Source organism: Triticum urartu, chromosome 7A (assembly GCF_056163025.1).
Source record: "Triticum urartu cultivar PI428250 chromosome 7A, HENAU_Tu73, whole genome shotgun sequence".
Classification (NCBI taxonomy): domain Eukaryota; kingdom Viridiplantae; phylum Streptophyta; class Magnoliopsida; order Poales; family Poaceae; genus Triticum; species Triticum urartu.
In genome coordinates, this window is record NC_141879.1 from 67,345,564 (window position 1) to 67,369,955 (window position 24,392).

Consider the following 24,392-nt stretch of genomic DNA (forward strand, 5'->3'; position numbering starts at 1 on the left):
GAATACTCTACCCTCGAAAACTGTTGCGATCCCCTATACTTATGGGTTATCACACACCTTCCGTTTTCATGCAAATTTAACGATAATGAAACCTTACCTTCTTATGCTAATGGTATATATGATTACTATGATGTGGAACGAATAGAAGAATTCGTTACTTTTAAGGGTGCTTACGAAATTGAATATTTGTTTGAGAAGTATGAAGCTTTTGATGATGATGTTTATAGGCCCGAAAAGTTTGCTATACTTAAATATTGCTATGAGAATTATGAATATAATGTCGATATTGATGCGTTTATTGAGAAAGTCTCCGTTGTCCAAGAAGAGACTAATATTTTGCAGAAAACTATGGAAGAAGAAATTGATGACACTGTGAGCTCATTAGCTGAAAAAAATGACGAGGAGAGCGAAGAACAAAAGGAGGAAGAACGGATTAGCTACCCGTGCCCACCTTCTAATGAGAGTAACTCTTCGACTCATACATTGTTTAATTTCCCTTCATGCTTACCAAAGGATGATTGCTATGATAATTGCTATGATCCCTTTGATTCATTTGAAATATCCCTTTTTGATGAACTTGATGCTTTCTATGCTTGTGGCCATGATGCCAATATGAATGATGCTTAAGGAGATGAGCTTGCTATCGTTCCTTATGTTATGAAAGAAATTTTTACTATTACAGCCACACATGATAGTCCTATTATCTTTTTGATTTCTCCCTACTACACTATATCGGAGAAGTTCGCGCTTATTAAGAATTATATTGATGGGTTGCGTTCTACTTCTACATATGATGATTTTGATAGATATAATATGCATGTGCTTGCTGCTCCTACTTGCAATTATTATGAGAGAGGAACTACATCTCCACCTCTCACTACTAGGAAAACCCTTACCAGTAGCGCTTGTTTTTTGCTATTAGTAGCGCAGGCAGGCGCGCTACTGCTATTTTTTAGCAGTAGCGCTTGTTTGGCCCAGCGCTACTGGTATATAAATCTAGATGTAGCGCGCTTCCAACCAGCGCTACGGGTAATTATCTACAGCGCGTGGCACTAGCCAGCGCTACTATTACTTGAGTGCTACTGGTAATCTTTACCCCCACGCCACTGCTAACTTTTGTAAAAAAAATCGCGTTTTGGCTCTGTACACAATTAAACAGATCCACCGTTTATATAATAACATGCATATTCATTGAAAAGCAAGTGAGTCATCGATGAGCCAAAGTTATTAGAAGTCTCGACATGTCTCAAGTATCTCATCATCATCAATCATGGTCAAACACATGTCTCGAAATAACGTTACAAGTCATTACAAGTTCTCAATACATGCAACTACATGGTCACATACTCATGTTTCATCATCTATGTAGACTATGATATGACCGCATAGAAGATAAGAGCGATCATGATGATCAAAAGCGGTATTATGTAGTAGTTTTTGCAGCGGCACTGGTTCTGAATCCCCTGTTGTGCTATGAATCTCAAGTAACTAGCTTCGGCTTCCGCTCTGCTATCAAACCCTTTCTGGCTTCCGCCGGAGAAGCCAGAGACTTGGGCCTGATCACTCTGGCCTCTCATCGTACACACCCGGAACATGCCCTACATATACGGCGTACCACTTCCTCGCCATCGTTGATCTATATACCTGTCAGAGATGCACACACACACACACACACACACACACACACACACACACACACACACATATATATATATATATACATAAACATTATTCTGATCACGAGATCAGAATAATATTCCGATCACAACCTGACCTGCCCCGCTAGTAGTACGTTGAACTTCCTTGTGAACTAGGTTGAACTTCCGCAAACATTGCCCAAATGGGGCTTGCCATATACCGTTGGAAAGCTATGGACATAAGTATCATGACCCAACTTAAAATTTTGGCAAAATATAAGCGGTTTAAGAGCAGTTTTGAAAACCATTTTTCTTCATACAAAAAACGTGAATCGTATTTTCGATCGCATTTCTAAACCGTTTATCGGAATGAGGCATATAATATGGCATTGGAAAGCTGCTGCAAAAACGCTCCTTCCACATGTCGAAAGTTTTCTCTAATTCCCTATGGTTAAAAAGTAATTTGAAAAAAACGTAAAATTTCATAAACCGAACAGTTGAGTTCGTTTTTTCGATGTCATTTCTAAACCGCTAATCCAATGGAGGAATATGATACGGCGTTGGAAAGCTTATGAAAATGTGCTACTTTTTCATCTTGAAAGTTTTTTTCTAATTTTGAATGGTTTAAGAGTAATTTAGAAAATGGTCCAAGTCCTACCAAGTTCGTATTTTCGAGCTAATTTTTTAACCGTTCGTCCGAATGCAGCAAATGATATGGCGTTGGAAAGCTTGAACAAGTGCGAAACTTTTTGGTATGTATTGTTTCACCCAATTCTTTACGGTTTTAAGTCAGTTTCGAAAATGGCGAAAAACGTATTTTTGTCGTAATTTCTACAAACTTTATCAGAATGGGGCAAATAGTATACCGCTGAAAAGCTACGAAAAATGCGAAACTTTTTATTGTTGATGGTTTTCTCTGATTCCTAGCCGTTTTCAAGTAATTTTGAAAACGGCGGGATCGTGCGTTCTGTCTATATCGTGAAACAAATTCTTCGAAAATGCACCGCGTGAAGAACCTGAACTTCTCGGCGCGTGTACCTGAACTTCACTCTGTTTTTCACGTGAATTTTTTGCTCGTAGGTCTCAATTCACTGCCCGTAACTCTCCATCCACTCACCGGAATTGAGAAAGTGATATACCGGTGGAAAGCTACTGTAAGCACTTACCTTTCCCGTGTTGATCATTTTTACATATTCGCGACAATTTCAAAAGTTTTTCATCTGAAATTCATCCACTATAGTAATTGAACTTCTTGCTATTTTCAATTGAACTTCTGTGACGTATTTTCGTTTGTAATTTTCTCATCCATCATCAGTGTTACACATGATATTCTTTTTATACAAATCTCTCTCACAATATATTTTTTAACTTTCTCCCACGAAGTGCTTGAACTTATAACAACAAAACTTTTAGCCTTTGATTTTTTTATTCTTTTTTCCAATAAAAAATGCACACCGTGTAGTACATGAACTTCTGGCAGTTATCAACCTGGACCACTCTCGGTTACGTGAAAATATTTAAGTTTTTTTATGAATTTTTATTTTGATTTTTCTTAATCTTTTTTTATGAATTTTGAAGTGCTCTATTTTTAATTGTTGAACTTCTTATTATTTTATTTTTGAACTTCTTGCTTTCATTATTTAATAACGAGGAAAATCTGAGTTTTCTATAATCATCGAACTTCTCCATCTTTTTAATATGGACTTCCTGATTTTATTTCTTAATCTTTTTTATGAAATTTTGAAGCATTATATTTTTAAAAGATTAATTTCTTGTTTTTTCTTTTTGAACTTCTTGTTTCCATTATTTAATAACGAGGAAAATCTGAGTTTTCTATAATCATCGAACTTCTCCATATTTTTAATATGGAATTCCTGATTTTATTTTTTAATCTTTTTTATAAAATTTTGAAGCGCTCTATTCATTAAAAGTTGAACTTCTTGTTATTTAATTTTTGAACTTCTTGTTTCCATTCTTTAATAACGAGGAAAATCTGAGTTTTCTATAATCATCGAACTTCTCCATCTTTTTAATATGGACTTCCTGGTTTTATCTATTTAATCCTTTTTTACGAATAAAAATATTTTAAGACACCAAAAAAACATTTTTGTGTGTGTTTTTGCATTGGTTTGCACATCAAACCGCGTCATCTTTAGAAATTGAACTTCTCCTTTTCTTTTTGTTTCTTTCAACATTGTTTAGCACGTCGAACCACGTCATCTTTAGAAATTGAACTTCTCATTTCTTTTTTTTTCTTTCAACATTGGTCTGCACATTGTGTACTGAGTCATCTTTAGAAATTGAACTTCTCCCTTTCTTTTTGCTCTCTTGCCTGTTTTACCTTGCATGTTCAAATTTTATTTTGAATTTGCTAAGATAACACACTTGACCTTCTCGAACACAACATTTTGACCTTCGCAAAACATAAATTAATGCCAAACTTTTGACCTACAGAGCATGTACAATTTTCTCCACTTTTTCAAGAATAAACCCTGAATCGCCCCGTTAGTTTGACATGAACTTCTACTGCACATTTTTCAAACGTCAGTTTGATTTTTCTACATGAACACCATCTGTACAAAGCACCTCCTATCGATTTAACGAACATATGTGCCTTTCTTAATGAGAAAACAAAGAATTACTCTCAAAAAACATCTTCAAGTAATGGGATATGTTCCATGTGACCGGAAAAGCACCTCTTACCAAAAAAACTATGTACGTAGCAGTGCAAAGCATAGGAAAATCACAGGCGAATACTTACCCAGAATAGTTTCCTCTCACACATTAATGCAAACACACTTGGGGAACAAAGTGCTAGCGATATATCTTAAAAATTTACAGGAAGCCAAGTTTCCATAGCTACAGAGATTCATGGTAAGAGACACAACAAATTCTTCGCCTCCAAATCATACTGGTATACTAGCGCCGGATGGACGAGTTCGCACCAGCGCTTCTTCTACAACCACGCCACCACCTGCCCGCGGCCGCTTCAAACTCCATTTTCTGCTTCTTCAAAAGGACAAACTCTGTCGAACGGACACTGTGTGAGGTGATGGAGTGCTTGCACGGGAGGCGATAGATGGACTGCTCGCGCGTGAGGTGACGAACTTCTCGTGGTGGAGAGGGAAGAGTTGTTCGGTCGGTCGTTGACCAAGCACTGACGGGCAGCGGTGGCTTCGTGCTCAGACAGAGACGAGATTGGGAAAGTGGCATTTTTCAAGCACCCTGTGGAAGCCTGCATCCTTTCCTGAACCTTGACAGTGCACCAAGTAACTTGTGCTATCAGTATATGTTCACAATTCAGAGCATGGCTCATAGACTTGCAGGATTGCAATATAATTAGGCAAAATGGGAATCTTTTCAACAGAACATGTGCTCTGAACATGAACATACCGCTACTATTATGCAACTGGTCGGCGCAGAACTGAAGATGAACACAGTGGCTTGGTCGTGGACGAAATACATGCACTGGTCGCGCTCAATGGCAAGGGCAGTCCTGTCCAAGTAACCAGAGAAGGTCGGGGAGGCTGACGGCGACGGGTCCAGCGGCGACCCCAGGATCCTGTAGCATAAGGGGTTGGGGCCCCAGGCCATGGCATGTACAAGAGACCTTGAGCACAGTGGCGACCATCGATGGCAGAGGTGAGGAGGCATGGTGGCAGAGGTGAGCTAGTAGACTGCATCTCATGGCGGCGACGTGCAGAATCCAAGCCGTGCGCGGGTGGCGATGGACTGATTTTGTTGAAATCAGTCGATCTCGTTGGATGGATGTCGTGGGATAGTGCAGAACTTGTGGTCGGCCGCGTGGATCTCGCCGGCCCCGACCGGATCCGCGCGGAAGGCTGCAGGCGCGTCGGGGACAGGGTGGGTGGCGGCGGAGGTGTGTCGCGGGAGTGGTGGGCGACGGCGTTGTGATCCAGGGAGGGAGGCGGCGGAGGCGCGAACCAGGGAGGGTGGCGGCGACAGCAACGCTATCCCGGGAGGATGGCGGCGGCGGCGCGATTCAGGGAGGGAGGCAGCGGCGGCGATCGGGGAAGGTCAGGGGAGGGGATTTGGGGAGGTCAGGGGAGGGGATCGGGGCAGTGGATGGGGTGGGTTTTTGTATTGTACAGTCCGGTGCGTTTCTCATGATCTCGGAGGACCTCCGCGGCTCCTATACATAGGGCTATGACGTGATCCAAATAGTTATTCTAATCTCAGGATTAGAATAGTGCTACTTTCTCTCTATATATATCATGAAGCAAATTCAACGAAACAGTTATGAAATGGAAGCAACATATATATTGCGAGCCGTCATCTTCTTCATTCCCATTTGGGCTCGGGGAGCGTATGATGTCGAACATAGTCTTTTCTCCTTCTCTGCCGATATTGTCCATAACTTTTATCTAACTAATCCAGAAGAAAGATAAAACAATTTAGTATTCAAATTAGAATGCATGCATGCAATCAATAAGGAAAAATTGAATCATAGTACATAATATGTGATACGTCTCCAAGGTATCTATAATTTTTGATTGTTCCATTCTATTATATTATCTGTTTTGGATGTTTATGGGCTTTATTATGCACTTTTATATTATTTTTGACACTAACCTATTAACCCAGAGCCCAGTGCCAGTTTCTGTTTTTTCCTCGTTTTAGAGTATCGCAGAAAAGGAAAATCAAACGGAGTCCAATTGATCTGAAACTTCACGGAACTTATTTTTGGACCAAAAGCAGCCCACGGAGTATCAGAGATGGACCAGGAGAGTCCCGGGCTGCCCACGAGGGTGGGGGGCGCGCCCACCCCCGGGCGCCCCCCCCTGCCTCGTGGACAGCCCGGAGGTCCACCGACGTACTTCTTCCTCCCATATATACCCATATACCCTAAAAACTTCGGGGAGCACAATAGATCGGGAGTTCCGGCGCCAGAAGCCTCCGTAGCCACCGAAAACCAACATAGACCCGTTCTGGCACCCTGCCGGAGGGGGGAATCCCTCTCCGGTGGCCATCTTCATCATCCCGGTGCTCTCAATAACGAGGAGGGAGTAGTTCTCCCTCGGGGCTGAGGGTATGTACCAGTAGCTATGTGTTTGATTTCTCTCTCTCTCTCTCTCTCGTGTTCTTGAGGTGATACGATCTTGATGTATCGCAAGCTTTGCTATTATAGTTGGATCTTATGATGTTTCTCCCCCTCTACTCTCTTGTAATGGACTGAGTTTTTTCTTTTGAAGTTATCTTATCGGATTGAGTCTTTAAGGATTCGAGAACACTTGATGTATGTCTTGCATGGGATACCCGTGGTGACAATGGGGTATTCTATTGATCCACTTGATGTTTGTTTTGGTGATCAACTTGTGGGTTCCGTGACCTTGGGAATCTATGCATAGGGGTTGGCACACGTTTTCGTCTTGACTCTCCGGTAGAAACTTTGGGGCACTCTTTGAGGTCCTATGTGCTGGTTGAAAAGATGAATCTGTGATTGTGTGATGCATATCGTATAATCATACCAACGGATACTTGAGGTGACATTAGGGTTTTGGTTGATTTGTGTCTTAAGGTGTTATTCTAGTACGAACTCTAGGGCTGTTTGTGACACTTATAGGAATAGCCCAATGGATTGATTGGAAAGAATAACTTTGAGGTGGTTTCATACCCTACCATAATCTCTTCGTTTGTTCTCCGCTATTAGTGACTTTGGAGTGACTCTTTGTTGCATGTTGAGGGATCATTATATGATCCAATTATGTTATTATTGTTGAGGGAACTTGCACTAGTGAAAGTATGAACCCTAGGCCTTGTTTCAACGCATTGCAATACCGTTTGTGCTCACTTCTATCATTAGTTACCTTACTGTTTTTATATTTTCAGATTACAAAAACCCTTATATACCATCCATATAGCACTTGTATCACCATCTCTTCGCCGAACTAGTGCACCTATAAAATTTACCATTGTATTGGGTGTGTTGGGGACACAAGAGACTCTTTGTTATTTGGTTGCAGGGTTGCTTGAGAGAGACCATCTTCATCCGACACCTCCTACGGATTGATAAACCTTAGGTCATCCACTTGAGGGAAATTTGCTACTGTCCTACAAACCTCTGCACTTGGAGACCCAACAACGTCTACAAGAAGAAGGTTGTGTAGTATACATCAAGCTCTTTTCTGGCGCCGTTGCCGTGGAGGTAAGTGCTTGAAGGTATATCTTTAGATCTTGCAATCGAGTCTTTTAGTTTCTTGTTTTATCACTAGTTTAGTTTATAAAAGAAAATTACGAAAAATGGAATTAAATTTGCCTCATACGCTTCATATTTTTAATATATTTTGTGAGTATGATGGAAAGGAAAATTGTGCCGAAGTGTTAGAAGAAGAATGCATTAGAATGTTTGGCACTAAATATTTGAATGATGAGCATGATTGCAATGTTGTTAGTATGAATTCTTTAAATATCCATGATGCTAATGATATGCAAAGCCACAAGCTTGGGGAAGCTATGTTTGATGAAGATGATATTTTTTGTCCCCTAAGTTTTGATGAGCAAATTTATTATGATGAAAGCATGCCTCCTATTTATGATGATTATATTGATGAAAGTGGATTTGGAGAGGTCATGACTTTATTTTGTGATGAATCCACTATTCCGAAAGAGGTTCCAATTGATTATGAGAACAAAGTTGCTATCTGTGATGATTATTGTGATGACTTGTATGCTATAAAGAATAATGATATCCATGAAACTTGTCATCATTATTTTACTTTTCAATTGGTTTATGCTTTACATGATAATTATTTTGTTGATTTTGCTCCCACTATTATGAATGAGAAGAATTTTGCTTATGTGGAGAGTAGTAAATTTTCTATGCTTGTAGATCATGAAAAGAATGCTTTATGTGATAGTTATATTGTTGAATTCATTCATGATGCTACTGAAAATTATTATGAATGAGGAATATATGCTTGTAGGAATTGCAATAGTATCAAGTTTCCTCTCTATGTGCTTAAAATTTTGAAGTTATGCTTGTTTACCTTCTTATGCAAGTTGATTCTTGTTCCCACAAGTTGTTTGCTCACAAAATCCCTATGCATAGGAAGTGGGTTAGACTTAAATGTGCCAGTCATATTCTTCAAGATGCTCTCTTTATGATACAATTCTTATCTTTTATGTGAGCATCGTTGAAATCATCATGCCTAGCTAGGGGCGTTAAACGATAGCGCTTGTTGGGAGGCAACCCAATTTTATTTTTGTCCCTTGCTTTTTGCTCCTGTTTAGTAATAAATAATTTATCTAGGATCTGTTTTGGTTGTGTTTTTTTGTGCTTAATTAGTGTTTGTGCCAAGTAGAACCGTTGGGAAGACTTGGGGAAAGTCTTTTTGATCTTGCTGTAAAAAACAGAAACTTTAGCGCTCACGAGAATTGCTGCCATTTTTTATTGGAGAGTTCTATTTAGTTAATTCCTTTTGAAGATGATTAATAGATAAATTCCTCACGTCTAGCAATTTATTTTAGAATTTTTGGGGTTCTATAAATATACATGTGATCCAGATTACTACAGACTGTTCTGTTTTTGACAGATTCTGTTTTCTATGTGTTGTTTACTTATTTTGATGAATCTATGGCTAGTAAATGAGTTTATAAACCATAGAGAAGTTGTAATACAGTAGGTTTAACACCAATATAAATAAAGAATGAGTCCATTACAGTACCTTGAAGTGGTGTTTTGTTTTCTTTCGCTAACGAAGCTTACGAGTTTTTTGTTAAGTTTTGTGTTGTGAAATATTCAAGTTTTGGGTAAAGATTCGATGGACTATGGAATAAGGAGTGGCAAGAGCCTAAGATTGGGGATCCCAAGGCACCCCAAGGTATACTCAAGGACAACCAAGAGCCTAATCTTGGGGATGCCCCGGATGGCATCGCCTCTTTCGTCTTCCGTTCATCGGTAACTTTACTTGGAGCTATATTTTTATTCGCCACATGATATGTGTTTTGCTTGGAGCGTCATTTTATTTTATTTTGTTTTTATTGCTGTTTAAATAAAATACAAAGATCTGAAATTCTTAAATGTTAGAGAGTCTTCACATAGTTGTATAATTATTCGACTACTCATTGATCTTCACTTATATCTTTCGGAGTAGTTCGTTGTTGCTCTAGTGCTTCACTTATATCCATTTAGAGCACGGTGGTGGTTTTATTTTATAGAAATAGATGAACTCTCATGCTTCACTTATATCATTTTGAGAGTCTTTAGAACAGCATGGTAATTTTCTTTGGTTATGAAATTAGTCCTAATATGATGGGCATCCAAGAGGGATATAATAAAAACTTTCATATAAATGCATTGAATACTAAGAGAAGTTTGATACTTGATGATTGTTTTGAGATATGGAGATAGTGATATCAAAGTTGTCCTAGTTGAGTAGTTGTGAATTTTAGGAATACTTGTGTTGAAGTTTGCAAGTCCCATAGCATGCACGTATGGTAAACGTTGTGTAACAAATTTGAATCATGAGGTGTTATTTGATTGTCTTCCATATGAGTGGCGGTCGGGGATGAGCGATGGTCTTTTCCTACCAATCTATCCCCCTAGGAGCATGCGCGTAATGCTTGGTTTTTGATGACTTGTAGATTTTTGCAATAAGTATGTGAGTTCTTTATGACTAATGTTGAGTCCATGGATTATACGCACTCTTACCCTTCCATCATTGCTAGCCTCTTCGGTACCGTGCATTGCCTTTCTCACATTGAGAGTTGGTGCAAACTTCGCCGGTGCACCCAATCCCCGTGATATGATACGCTCTGTCACACATAAACCTCCTTATATATTCCTCAAAACAGCCACCATACCTACCTATTATGGCATTTCGATAGCCATTCCGAGATATATTGTCATGCAACTTTCCATTGTTCCGTTTATTATGACGTGCATCATCATTGTCATATTGCTTTGCATTATCATGTAGTTGACATCGTATTTGTGGCAAAGCCACCGTTCATAATTTTTCATACATGTCACTCTTGATTCATCGCAATCCCGGTACACCGCCGGAGGCATTCATATAGAGTCATATCTTGTTCTAGTATCGAGTTGTAATCTTTGAGTTGTAAATAAATAGAAGTGTGATGATCATCATTTATAGAGCATTGTCCCCCCCCCCCCAAAAAAAGAGAAAGGCCAAATAAAAAAAGGGAAGGCCCAAAAAAATAAAAAGAAAAGTAAGGCCAAATAAAAATAAAAAATAAAAAATAAAATTAAAGGGACAATGGTACTATCTTTTTTTCCACACATGTGCTTCAAAGTAGCACCATGATCTTCATGATAGAGAGTCTCTTGTTTTGTCACTTTCATATACTAGTGGGAATTTTTCATTATATAACTTGGCTTGTATATTCCAACAATGGGCCTCCTCAAGTGCCCTAGGTCTTTGTGAGCAAGCAAGCTGGATGCACACCCACTTAGTTTTTTTGTTGAGCTTTCATACATTTATAGCTCTAGTGCATCCGTTCCATGGCAATCCCTACTCCTTGCATTGACATCAATTGATGGGAATCTCCCTAGCACATTGACTAGCCACGTCGATGTGAGACTTTCTCCTTTTTGTCTTCTCCACATAACCCCGCCCCCATTATATTCTATTCCACCCATAGTGCTATATCCATGGCTCACGCTCATGTATTGCGTGAAAGTTGAAAAAAGTTTGAGATTACTAATGTATGAAACAATTGCTTGGCTTGTCATCGGGGTTGTGCATGATGAGAGCATTCTTGTGTGACGAAAATGGAGCATGACCAAACTATATGATTTTGTAGGGATGAACTTTCTTTGGCCATGTTATTTTGAGAAGACATGATTGCTTAGTTAGTATGCTTGAAGTATTATTGTTTTTATGTCAATATTAAACTTTTGTCTTGAATCTTATGGATCTGAATATTCTTGCTACAATAAAGATAAATGCATGATGAATATCTTAGGTAGCATTGCACATCAAAAATTCTGTTTTTATCATTTACCTACTCGAGGACGAGCATGAATTAAGCTTGGGGATGCTGATACGTCTCCAAGGTATCTATAATTGTTTATTGTTCCATTCTATTATATTATCTGTTTTGGATGTTTATGGGCTTTATGATGCACTTTTATATTATTTTTGGCACTAACCTATTAACCCAGAGCCCAGTGCCAGTTTCTGTTTTTTCCTTGTTTCAGAGTATCGCGGAAAAGGAAAATCAAACGGAATCCAATTGACCTGAAACTTCACGGAACTTATTTTTGGACCAGAAGAAGCCCACGGATTATCGAAGATGGACCAGGAGAGTCCCGTGCAGCCCACGAGGGTGGGGGCGTGCCCCCTGCCTCGTGGATAGCCTGGAGATCCACCAAAATACTTCTTCCTCCCATATATACCCATATACCCTAAAAACTTCGGGGAGCACAATAGATCAGGAGTTCCGCCGCCAGAAGCCTCCGTAGCCACCGAAAACCAACCTAGACTCGTTCCGGCACCCTGCCGGAGGGGGGAATCCCTCTCCGGTGGCCATCTTAATCATCCCGGTGCTCTCCATGACGAGGAGGGAGTAGTTCTCCCTCGGGGCTGAGGGTATGTACCAATAGATATGTGTTTGATCTCTCTCTCTCTCGTGTTCTTGAGGTGATACGATCTTGATGTATCGCGAGCTTTGCTATTATAGTTTGATCTTATGATGTTTCTCCCCCTCTACTCTCTTGTAATGGATTGAGTTTTCCCTTTGAAGTTATCTTATCGGAGTGATTCTTTAAGGATTTGAGAACACTTGATGTATGTCTTGCGTGGAATACTCGTGGTGACAATGGAGTATTCTATTGATCCACTTGATGTATGTTTTGGTGATCAACTTGCGGGTTCCGTGACCTTGGGAATCTATGCATAGGGGTTGGCACATGTTTTCGTCTTGACTCTCCGGTAGAAACTTTGGGGCACTCTTTGAGGTCCTATGTGTTGGTTGAATAGATGAATCTGAGATTGTGTGATGCATATTGTATAATCATACCCACGGATACTTGAGGTGACATTGGAGTATTTAGGTGACATTAGGGTTTTGGTGGATTTGTGTCTTAAGGTGTTATTCTAGTACAAACTCTAGGGCTGTTTGTGACACTTATAGGAATAGCCCAACAGATTGATTGGAAAGAATAACTTTGAGGTGGTTTCGTACCCTACCATAATCTCTTCGTTTGTTCTCCGCTATTAGTGACTTTGGAGTGACTCTTTGTTGCATGTTGAGGGATAGTTATTGAAGGAAACATGCCCTAGAGGCAATAATAAAGTTATTATTTATTTCCTTATATCATGATAAAAGTTTATTATTCATGCTACAATTGTATTAACCAGAAACATAATACATGTGTGAATACATAGACAAACAGAGTGTCACTAGTATGCCTCTACTTGACTAGCTCGTTAATCAAAGATGGTTATGTTTCCTAACCATGGACAAAGAGATGTCATTTGATTAACGGGATCACATCATTAGTTGAATGATCTGATTGACATGACCCATTCCATTAGCTTAGCACCCGATCGTTTAGTATGTTGCTATTGCTTTCTTCATGACTTATACATGTTCCTATGACTATGAGATTATGTAACTCCGTGTGCCGGAGGAACACTTTGTGTGCTACCAAATGTCACAACGTAACTGGGTGATTATAAAGGTGCTCTACAGGTGTCTCCAAAGGTACATGTTAGGTTGACGTATTTCGAGATTAGGATTTGTCACTCCGATCGTCGGAGAGGTATCTCTGGGCCCTCTCGGTAATGCACATCACTTAAGCCATGCAAGCATTGCAACTAATGAGTTAGTTGCGGGATGATGTATTACGGAACGAGTAAAGAGACTTGCCGGTAACGAGATTGAACTAGGTATTGGATACCGACGATCGAATCTCGGGCAAGTAACATACCGATGACAAAGGGAACAACGCATGTTGTTATGCGGTCTGACCGATAAAAGATCTTCGTAGAATATGTAGGAACCAATATGGGCATCCAGGTCCCGCTATTGGTTATTGACCGGAGACATGTCTCGGTCATGTCTACATTGTTCTCGAACCCGTAGGGTCCGCACGCTTAAGGTTTCAATGACAATTATATTATGAGTTTATGCGTTTTGATGTACCGAAGGTTGTTCAGAGTCCCGGATGTGATCACGGACATGACGAGGAGTCTCGAAATGGTCGAGACATAAAGATTGATATATTGGAAGCCTATATTTGGATATCGGAAGTGTTCTGAGTGAAATCGGGATTTTACCGGAGTATCGGGAGGTTACTGGAAACCCCCGGGAGGTAGATGGGCCTTAGTGGGCTTTAGTGGAAGAGAGGAGAGGTGGCCAGGGCTGGGCCGCGCGCCCCTTTCCCCCCTAGTCCGAATAGGACAAGGAGAGGGGGGCAGCGCCCCCCTTCCTTCTCTCTCTCCTTTTTCCCCCCTTCCTGAATCCTATTCCAACTAGGAAAGCGGGGGGAATCCTACTCCCGGTGGGAGTAGGACTCCTCCTGGCGCGCCCTCCTCCTGGCCGGCCGCACCTCCCCCTTGAACCTTTATATACGGAGGTAGGGGGCACCCCAAGACACACAAGTTGATCCACGTGATCATATTCTTAGCCGTGTGCGGTGCCCCCTTCCACCATAGTCCTCGATAATATTGTAGCAGTGCTTAGGCGAAGCCCTGCGACATTAGTACATCAAGATCGTCACCACGCCGTTGTGCTGACGGAACTCTTCCCCGACGCTTTGCTGGATCGAAGTCCGGGGATCGTCATCGAGCTGAACGTGTGCTAGAACTCGGAGGTGCCGTAGTTTCGGTGCTTGATCGGTCGGGCCGTGAAGATGTACGACTACATCAACTTAACGCTTCCGTTGTCGATCTACAAGGGTACGTAGATCACACTCTCCCCCTCGTTGCTATGCATCACCATGATCTTGCGTGTGCGTAGGAAATTTTTTCAAATTACTACGTTCCCCAACAGTGGCATCCGAGCCTAGGTTTGATGAGTTGATGTTATATGCACGAGTAGAACACAAGTGAGTTGTGGGCGATATAAGTCATACTGCTTACCAGCATGTCATACTTTGGTTCGGCGGTATTGTTGGACGAAGCGGCCCGGACCGACATTACGCGTACGCTTACGCGAGACTGGTCTCCCGACGTGCTTTGCACATAGGTGGCTTGCGGGCGACAGTTTCTCCAACTTTAGTTGAACCGAGTGTGGCTACGCCCGGTCCTTGCGAAGGTTAAAACAACACCAACTTGACAAACTATCGTTGTGGTTTTGATGCGTAGGTAAGATTGGTTCTTGCTTAAGCCCGTAGCAGCCACGTAAAATTGCAACAACAAAGTAGAGGACGTCTAACTTGTTTTTGCAGGGCATGTTGTGATGTGATATGGTCAAGACATGATGCTAAATTTTATTGTATGAGATGATCATGTTTTTTAACCGAGTTATCGGCAACTGGCAGGAGCCATATGGTTGTCGCTTTATTGTATGCAATGCAATTGCGCTGTAATGCTTTACTTTATCACTAAGCGGTAGCGATAGTCGTGGAAGCATAAGATTGGCGAGACGACAACGATGCTACGATGGAGATCAAGGTGTCGCGCCGGTGACGATGGTGATCACGACGGTGCTTCGGAGATGGAGATCACAAGCACAAGATGATGATGGCCATATCATATCACTTATATTGATTGCATGTGATGTTTATCTTTTATGCATCTTATCTTGCTTTGATTGACGGTAGCATTATAAGTTGATCTCTCACTAAATTATCAAGAAGTGTTCTCCCTGAGTATGCACCGTTGCGAAAGTTCTTCGTGCTGAGACACCACGTGATGATCGGGTGTGATAGGCTCTACGTTCAAATACAACGGGTGCAAAACAGTTGCACACGCGGAATACTCAGGTTATACTTGACGAGCCAAGCATATACAGATATGGCCTCGAAACACGGGGACCGAAAGGTCGAGCGTGAATCATATAGTAGATATGATCAACATAGTGATGTTCACCAATGAAACTACTCCATCTCACGTGATGATCGGACATGGTTTAGTTCATTTGGATCACGTAATCACTTAGAGGATTAGAGGGATGTCTATCTAAGTGGGAGTTCTTAAGTAATATGATTAATTGAACCTAAATTTATCATGAACTTAGTACATGTAGTATCTTGCTTATGTATGTTTGATTGTAGATAGATGGCCCATGCTGTTGTTCCGTTGAATTTTAATGCGTTCCTTGAGAAAGCAAAGTTGAAAGATGATGGTAGCAATTACACGGACTGGGTCCGTAACTTGAGGATTATCTCATTGCTGCACAGAAGAATTACGTCCTGGAAGCACCGCTGGGTGCCAGGCCTGCTGCTAGAGCAACACCAGATGTTATGAACGTCTGGCAGAGCAAAGCTGATGACTACTCGATAGTTCAATGTGCCATGCTTTACGGCTTAGAACCGGGACTTCAACGACGTTTTGAACGTCATAGGGCATATGAGATGTTCCAGGAGTTGAAGTTAATATTTCAAGCAAATGCCCGGATTGAGAGATATGAAGTCTCCAATAAGTTCTATAGCTGCAAGATGGAGGAGAACAGTTCTGTCAGTGAGCATATACTCAAAATGTCTGGGTATAATAATCACTTGATTCAAATGGGAGTTAATCTTCCAGATGATTGCGTCATTGACAGAATTCTCCAATCACTATCACCAAGCTACAAGAGCTTCGTGATGAACTATAATATGCAAGGGATGAATAAGACTATTCCCGAGCTCTTCGCAATGCTGAAAGCTGCGGAAGTAGAAATCAAGAAGGAGCATCAAGTGTTGATGGTCAACAAGACCACTAGTTTCAAGAAAAAGGTCAAAGGGAAGAAGAAGGGGAACTTCAAGAAAAACAGCAAGCAAGTTGTTGCTCAAGAGAAGAAACCGAAGTCTGGACCTAAGCCTGAAACTGAGTGCTTCTACTGCAAGCAGACTGGTCACTGGAAGCGGAACTGCCCCAAGTATTTGGCGGATAAGAAGGATGGCAAGGTGAACAAAGGTATATGTGATATACATGTTATTGATGTGTACCTTACTAATGCTCGCAGTAGCACCTGGGTATTTGATACTGGTTCTGTTGCTAATATTTGCAACTCGAAACAGGGACTACGGATTAAGCGAAGATTGGCTAAGGATGAGGTGACGATGCGTGTGGAAAACGGTTCCAAAGTCGATGTGATCGCAGTCGGCACGCTACATCTACATCTACCTTCGGGATTAATATTAGACCTAAATAATTGTTATTTGGTGCCAGCGTTAAGCATGAACATTATATCTGGATCTTCTTTGATGCGAGACGGTTATTCATTTAAATCAGAGAATAATGGTTGTTCTATTTATATGAGTAATATCTTTTATGGTCATGCACCCTTGAAGAGTGGTCTATTCTTATTGAATCTCGATAGTAGTGACACACATATTCATAATATTGAAGCCAAAAGACACAGAGTTGATAATGATGGTGCAACTTATTTGTGGCACTGCCGTTTAGGTCATATCGGTGTAAAGCGCATGAAGAAAATCCATACTGATGGACTTTTGGAACCACTTGATTATGAATCACTTGGTACTTGCGAACCGTGCCTCATGGGCAAGATGACTAAAACACCGTTCTCCGGTACTATGGAGAGAGCAACAGATTTGTTGGAAATCATACATACAGATGTATGTGGTCCGATGAATATTGAGGCTCGTGGCGGATATCGTTATTTTCTCACCTTCACAGATGACTTAAGCAGATATGGGTATATCTACTTAATGAAACATAAGTCTGAAACATTTGAAAAGTTCAAAGAATTTCAGAGTGAAGTTGAAAATCATCGTAACAAGAAAATAAAGTTTCTACGATCTGATCGTGGAGGAGAATATTTGAGTTACGAGTTTGGTGTATATTTGAAACAATGCGGAATAGTTTCGCAACTCACGCCACCCGGAACACCACAGCGTAATGGTGTGTCCGAACGTCGTAATCGTACTTTACTAGATATGGTGCGATCTATGATGTCTCTTACTGATTTATAGCTATCGTTTTGGGGTTATGCTTTAGAGACGGCCGCATTCACGTTAAATAGGGCACCATCAAAATCCGTTGAGACGACGCCTTATGAACTATGGTTTGGCAAGAAACCAAATTTGTCGTTTCTGAAAGTTTGGGGCTGCGATGCTTATGTGAAAAAGCTTCAACCTGATAAGCTCGAACCCAAAATCGGAGAAATGTGTCTTCATAGGATATCCAAAGGAGACTATTGGATACACCTTCTATCACAGATCCGAAGGCAAGACTTTTGTTGCTAAGTTCGGAAACTTTCTGGAGAAGGAGTTTCTGTCAAAAGATGTGAGTGGGAGGAAAGTAGAACTTGACGAGGTAACTGTACCTGCTCCCTTATTGGAAAGTAGTACATCACAGAAACCTGTTTCTGCGACACCTACACCAATTAGTGAGGAAGCGAATGATAATGATCATGAAACTTCGAGACAAGATACTACTGAACCTCGTAGATCAACCAGATTGAGATCCGCGCCAGAGTGGTACGGTAATCCTGTTCTGGAAGTCATGCTGCTAGATCATGATGAACCTATGAACTATGAAGAAGCGATGGTGAGCCCAGATTCCGCAAAATGGCTTGAAGCCATGAAATCTGAGATGGGATCCATGTATGAGAACAAAGTATGGACTTTGGTTGACTTGCCTGATGATCAGCAAGCAATTGAGAATAAATGGATCTTCAAGAACAAGACTAACGCTGACGTTAATATTAATGTCTACAAAGCTCGACTTGTCGCAAAAGGTTTTCGACAAGTTCAAGGGGTTGACTACGATGAGACCTTCTCACCCATAGCAATGCTTAAGTCTGTCCGAATCATGTTAGCAATTGCCGCATTTTATGATTATGAAATTTGGCAGATGGATGTCAAAACTACATTCCTGAATGGATTTCTGGAAGAAGAGTTGTATATGATGCAACCGGAAGGTTTTGTCGATCCAAAGGGAGCTAATAAAGTGTGCAAGCTCCAGCGATCCATTTATGGACTGGTGCAAGCCTCTCGGAGTTGGAATAAACGCTTTGATAGTGTGATCAAAGCATTTAGTTTTGTACAGACTTTCGGAGAAGCCTGTATTTACAAGAAAGTGAGTGGAAGCTCTGTAGCATTTCTGATATTATATGTGGATGACATATTACTGATTGGAAATGATATAGAATTTCTGGATAGCATAAAGGGATACTTGAATAAGAGTTTTTCAATGAAAGACCTCGGTGAAGCTGCTTACATATTAGGCATAAAGATCTATAGAGATAGATCAAGACGTTTAATTGGACTTTCACAAAGCACATACCTTGACAAGATTTTGAAGAAGTTCAAAATGGATCAAGCAAAGAAAGGGTTCTTGCCTGTATTACAAGGTGTGAAGTTGAGTCAGACTCAATGCCTGACTGCTGCAGAAGATAGAGAGAAAATGAAAGATGTTCCCTATGCTTCAGCCATAGGCTCTATCATGTATGCAATGCTGTGTACCAGACCTGATGTGTGCCTTGCTATAAGTCTAGCAGGGAGGTACCAAAGTAATCCAGGAGTGGATCACTCGACAGCGGTCAAGAACATCCTGAAGTACCTGAAAAGGACTAAGGATATGTTTCTCGTATATGGAGGTGACAAAGAGCTCATCGTAAACGGTTACGTTGATGCAAGCTTTGACACTGATCCGGACAATTCTAAATCGCAAATCGAATACGTGTTTACATTAAACGATGGAGCTGTCAGTTGGTGCAGTTCTAAACAAAGCGTCGTGACGGGATCTACATGTGAAGCAGAGTACATAGCTGCTTCGGAAGCAGCAAACGAAGGAGTCTGGATGAAGGAGTTCATATCCGATCTAGGTGTCATACCTAGTGCATCGGGTCCAATGAAAATCTTTTGTGACAATACTGGTGCAATTGCCTTGGCGAAGGAATCCAGATTTCACAAGAGAACCAAGCACATCAAAAGACGCTTCAATTCCATCCAGGATCTAGTCCAGGTGGGAGACATAGAGATTTGCAAGACACATACGGATCTGAATGTAGCAGACCCGTTGACTAAGCCTCTTCCATGAGCAAAACATGATCAACACCAAGGCTCCATGGGTGTTAGAATCATTACTGTGTAATCTAGATTATTGACTCTAGTGCAAGTGGGAGACTGAAGGAAATATGACCTAGAGGCAATAATAAAGTTATTATTTATTTCCTTATATCATGATAAAAGTTTATTATTTATGCTACAATTGTATTAACCGGAAACATAATACATGTGTGAATACATAGACAAACAGAGTGTCACTAGTATGCCTCTACTTGACTAGCTCGTTAATCAAAGATGGTTATGTTTCCTAACCATGGACAAAGAGATGTCATTTGATTAACGGGATCACATCATTAGTTGAATGATCTGATTGACATGACCCATTCCATTAGCTTAGCACCCGATCGTTTAGTATGTTGCTATTGCTTTCTTCATGACTTATACATGTTCCTATGACTATGAGATTATTTAACTCCCGTGTGCCGGAGGAACACTTTGTGTGCTACCAAACGCCAGAACGTAACTGGGTGATTATAAAGGTGCTCTACATGTGTCTCCAAAGGTACATGTTGGGTTGACGTATTTCGAGATTAGGATTTGTCACTCCGATCGTCGGAGAGGTATCTCTGGGCCCTCTCGGTAATGCACATCACTTAAGCCTTGCAAGCATTGCAACTAATGAGTTAGTTGCGGGATGATGTATTACAGAACGAGTAAAGAGACTTGCCGGTAACGAGATTGAACTAGGTATTGGATACCGACGATCGAATCTCGGGCAAGTAACATACCGATGACAAAGGGAACAACGCATGTTGTTATGCGGTCTGACCGATAAAAGATCTTCGTAGAATATGTAGGAACCAATATGGGCATCCAGGTTCCGCTATTGGTTATTGATCGGAGACATGTCTCGGTCATGTCTACATTGTTCTCGAACCCGTAGGGTCCACACGCTTAAGGTTTCGATGACAGTTATATTATGAGTTTATGCGTTTTGATGTACCGAAGGTTGTTCGGAGTCCCGGATGTGATCAGGGACATGACGAGGAGTCTCGAAATGGTCGAGACATAAAGATTGATATATTGGAAGCCTATATTTGGATATCGGAAGTGTTCTGAGAGAAATCGGGATTTTACCAGAGTACCGGGAGGTTACCGGAAACCCCCGGGAGGTAGATGGGCCTTAGTGGGCTTTAGTGGAAGAGAGGGGAGGTGGCCAAGGCTGGGCCACGCGCCCCTTTCCCCCTAGTCCGAATAGGACAAGGAGAGGGGGGCGGCGCCCCCCTTCCTTCTCTCTCTCCTTTTTCCCCCTTCCCGAATCCTATTCCAACTAGGAAAGCGGGGGGAATCCTACTCCCGGTGGGAGTAGGACTCCTCCTGGCGCGCCCTCCTCCTAGCCGGCCGCACCTCCCCCTTGAACCTTTATATACGGAGGTAGGGGGCACCCCAAGACACACAAGTTGATCCACGTGATCATATTCTTAGCCGTGTGCGGTGCCCCCTTCCACCATAGTCCTCGATAATATTGTAGCAGTGCTTAGGCGAAGCCCTGCGACATTAGTACATCAAGATCGTCACCACGCCATTGTGCTGACGGAACACTTCCCCGACGCTTTGCTGGATCGAAGTCCGGGGATCGTCATCGAGCTGAACGTGTGCTAGAACTCGGAGGTGCCGTAGTTTCGGTGCTTGATCGGTCGGGCCGTGAAGATGTACGACTACATCAACTTAACGCTTCCGTTGTCGATCTACAAGGGTACGTAGATCACACTCTCCCCCTCGTTGCTATGCATCACCATGATCTTGCGTGTGCGTAGGAAATTTTTTGAAATTACTACGTTCCCCAACAGTGGCATCTGAGCCTAGGTTTGATGTGTTGATGTTATATGCACGAGTAGAACACAAGTGAGTTGTGGGCGATATAAGTCATACTGCTTACCTGCATGTCATAATTTGGTTCGGCGGTATTGTTGGACGAAGCGGCCCGAACCGACATTACGCGTACGCTTACGCGAGACCGGTTCTCCCGACGTGCTTTGCACATAGGTGGCTTGCGGGCGACAGTTTCTCCAACTTTAGTTGAACCGAGTGTGGCTACGCCCGGTCCTTGCGAAGGTTAAAACAAAACCAACTTGACAAACTATCGTTGTGGTTTTGATGCGTAGGTAAGATTGGTTCTTGCTTAAGCCCGTAGCAGCCACGTAAAATTGCAACAACAAAGTAGAGGACGTCTAACTTGTTTTTGCAGGGCATGTTGTGATGTGATATGGTCAAGACATGATGCTAAATTTTATTGTATGAGATGATCATGTTTGTAACCGAGTTATCGGCAACTGGCAGGAGCCATATGGTTGTCGCTTTATTGTATGCAATGCAATTGCGCTGTAATGCTTTACTTTATCACTAAGCGGTAGCGATAGTCACGGAAGCATAAGATTGGCGAGACGACAACGATGCTACGATGGAGATCAAGGTGTCGCGCCGGTGACGATGGTGATCACGACGGTGCTTCGGAGATGGAGATCACAAGCACAAGATGATGATGGCCATATCATATCACTTATATTGATTGCATGTGATGTTTATCTTTTATGCATCTTATCTTGCTTTGATTGACGGTAGCATTATAAGATGATCTCTCACTAAATTATCAAGAAGTGTTCTCCCTGAGTATGCACCGTTGCGAAAGTTCTTCGTGCTGAGACACCACGTGATGATCGGGTGTGATAGGCTCTACGTTCAAATACAACGGGTGCAAAACAGTTGCACACGCGGAATACTCAGGTTATACTTGACGAGCCAAGCATATACAGATATGGCCTCGGAACACGGAGACCGAAAGGTCGAGCGTGAATCATATAGTAGATATGATCAACATAGTGATGTTCACCAATGAAACTACTCCATCTCACGTGATGATCGGACATGGTTTAGTTCATTTGGATCACGTAATCACTTAGAGGATTAGAGGGATGTCTATCTAAGTGGGAGTTCTTAAGTAATATGATTAATTGAACCTAAATTTATCATGAACTTAGTACCTGTAGTATCTTGCTTATGTATGTTTGATTGTAGATAGATGGCCCATGCTGTTGTTCCGTTGAATTTTAATGCGTTCCTTGAGAAAGCAAAGTTGAAAGATGATGGTAGCAATTACACGGACTGGGTCCGTAACTTGAGGATTATCTCATTGCTGCACAGAAGAATTACGTCCTGGAAGCACCGCTGGGTGCCAGGCCTGCTGCTAGAGCAACACCAGATGTTATGAACGTCTGGCAGAGCAAAGCTGATGACTACTCGATAGTTCAATGTGCCATGCTTTACGGCTTAGAACCGGGACTTCAACGACGTTTTGAACGTCATGGGGCATATGAGATGTTCCAGGAGTTGAAGTTAATATTTCAAGCAAATGCCCGGATTGAGAGATATGAAGTCTCCAATAAGTTCTATAGCTGCAAGATGGAGGAGAACAGTTCTGTCAGTGAGCATATACTCAAAATGTCTGGGTATAATAATCACTTGATTCAAATGGGAGTTAATCTTCCAGATGATTGCGTCATTGACAGAATTCTCCAATCACTATCACCAAGCTACAAGAGCTTCGTGATGAACTATAATATGCAAGGGATGAATAAGACTATTCCCGAGCTCTTCGCAATGCTGAAAGCTGCGGAAGTAGAAATCAAGAAGGAGCATCAAGTGTTGATGGTCAACAAGACCACTAGTTTCAAGAAAAAGGTCAAAGGGAAGAAGAAGGGGAACTTCAAGAAAAACAGCAAGCAAGTTGTTGCTCAAGAGAAGAAACCGAAGTCTGGACCTAAGCCTGAAACTGAGTGCTTCTACTGCAAGCAGACTGGTCACTGGAAGCGGAACTGCCCCAAGTATTTGGCGGATAAGAAGGATGGCAAGGTGAACAAAGGTATATGTGATATACATGTTATTGATGTGTACCTTACTAATGCTCGCAGTAGCACCTGGGTATTTGATACTGGTTCTGTTGCTAATATTTGCAACTCGAAACAGGGACTACGGATTAAGCGAAGATTGGCTAAGGATGAGGTGACGATGCGTGTGGAAAACGGTTCCAAAGTCGATGTGATCGCAGTCGGCACGCTACATCTACATCTACCTTCGGGATTAATATTAGACCTAAATAATTGTTATTTGGTGCCAGCGTTAAGCATGAACATTATATCTGGATCTTCTTTGATGCGAGACGGTTATTCATTTAAATCAGAGAATAATGGTTGTTCTATTTATATGAGTAATATCTTTTATGGTCATGCACCCTTGAAGAGTGGTCTATTCTTATTGAATCTCGATAGTAGTGACACACATATTCATAATATTGAAGCCAAAAGACACAGAGTTGATAATGATGGTGCAACTTATTTGTGGCACTGCCGTTTAGGTCATATCGGTGTAAAGCGCATGAAGAAAATCCATACTGATGGACTTTTGGAACCACTTGATTATGAATCACTTGGTACTTGCGAACCGTGCCTCATGGGCAAGATGACTAAAACACCGTTCTCCGGTACTATGGAGAGAGCAACAGATTTGTTGGAAATCATACATACAGATGTATGTGGTCCGATGAATATTGAGGCTCGTGGCGGATATCGTTATTTTCTCACCTTCAC

The 24,392-nt window shown here is 41.6% G+C and overlaps 1 long non-coding RNA gene across 1 annotated transcript; it reads right to left on the reverse strand.

Annotated features, from left to right (window-relative positions):
• Positions 1-4,460: 4,460 nt before the first annotated feature.
• Positions 4,461-5,751, reverse strand: LOC125521442 (uncharacterized). The gene is made up of 2 exons (XR_007289275.2): positions 5,031-5,751; positions 4,461-4,890 (listed from the first exon to the last, which is right to left on the reverse strand). It is a non-coding gene; the product is annotated as an uncharacterized LOC125521442 (long non-coding RNA).
• Positions 5,752-24,392: the final 18,641 nt, after the last annotated feature.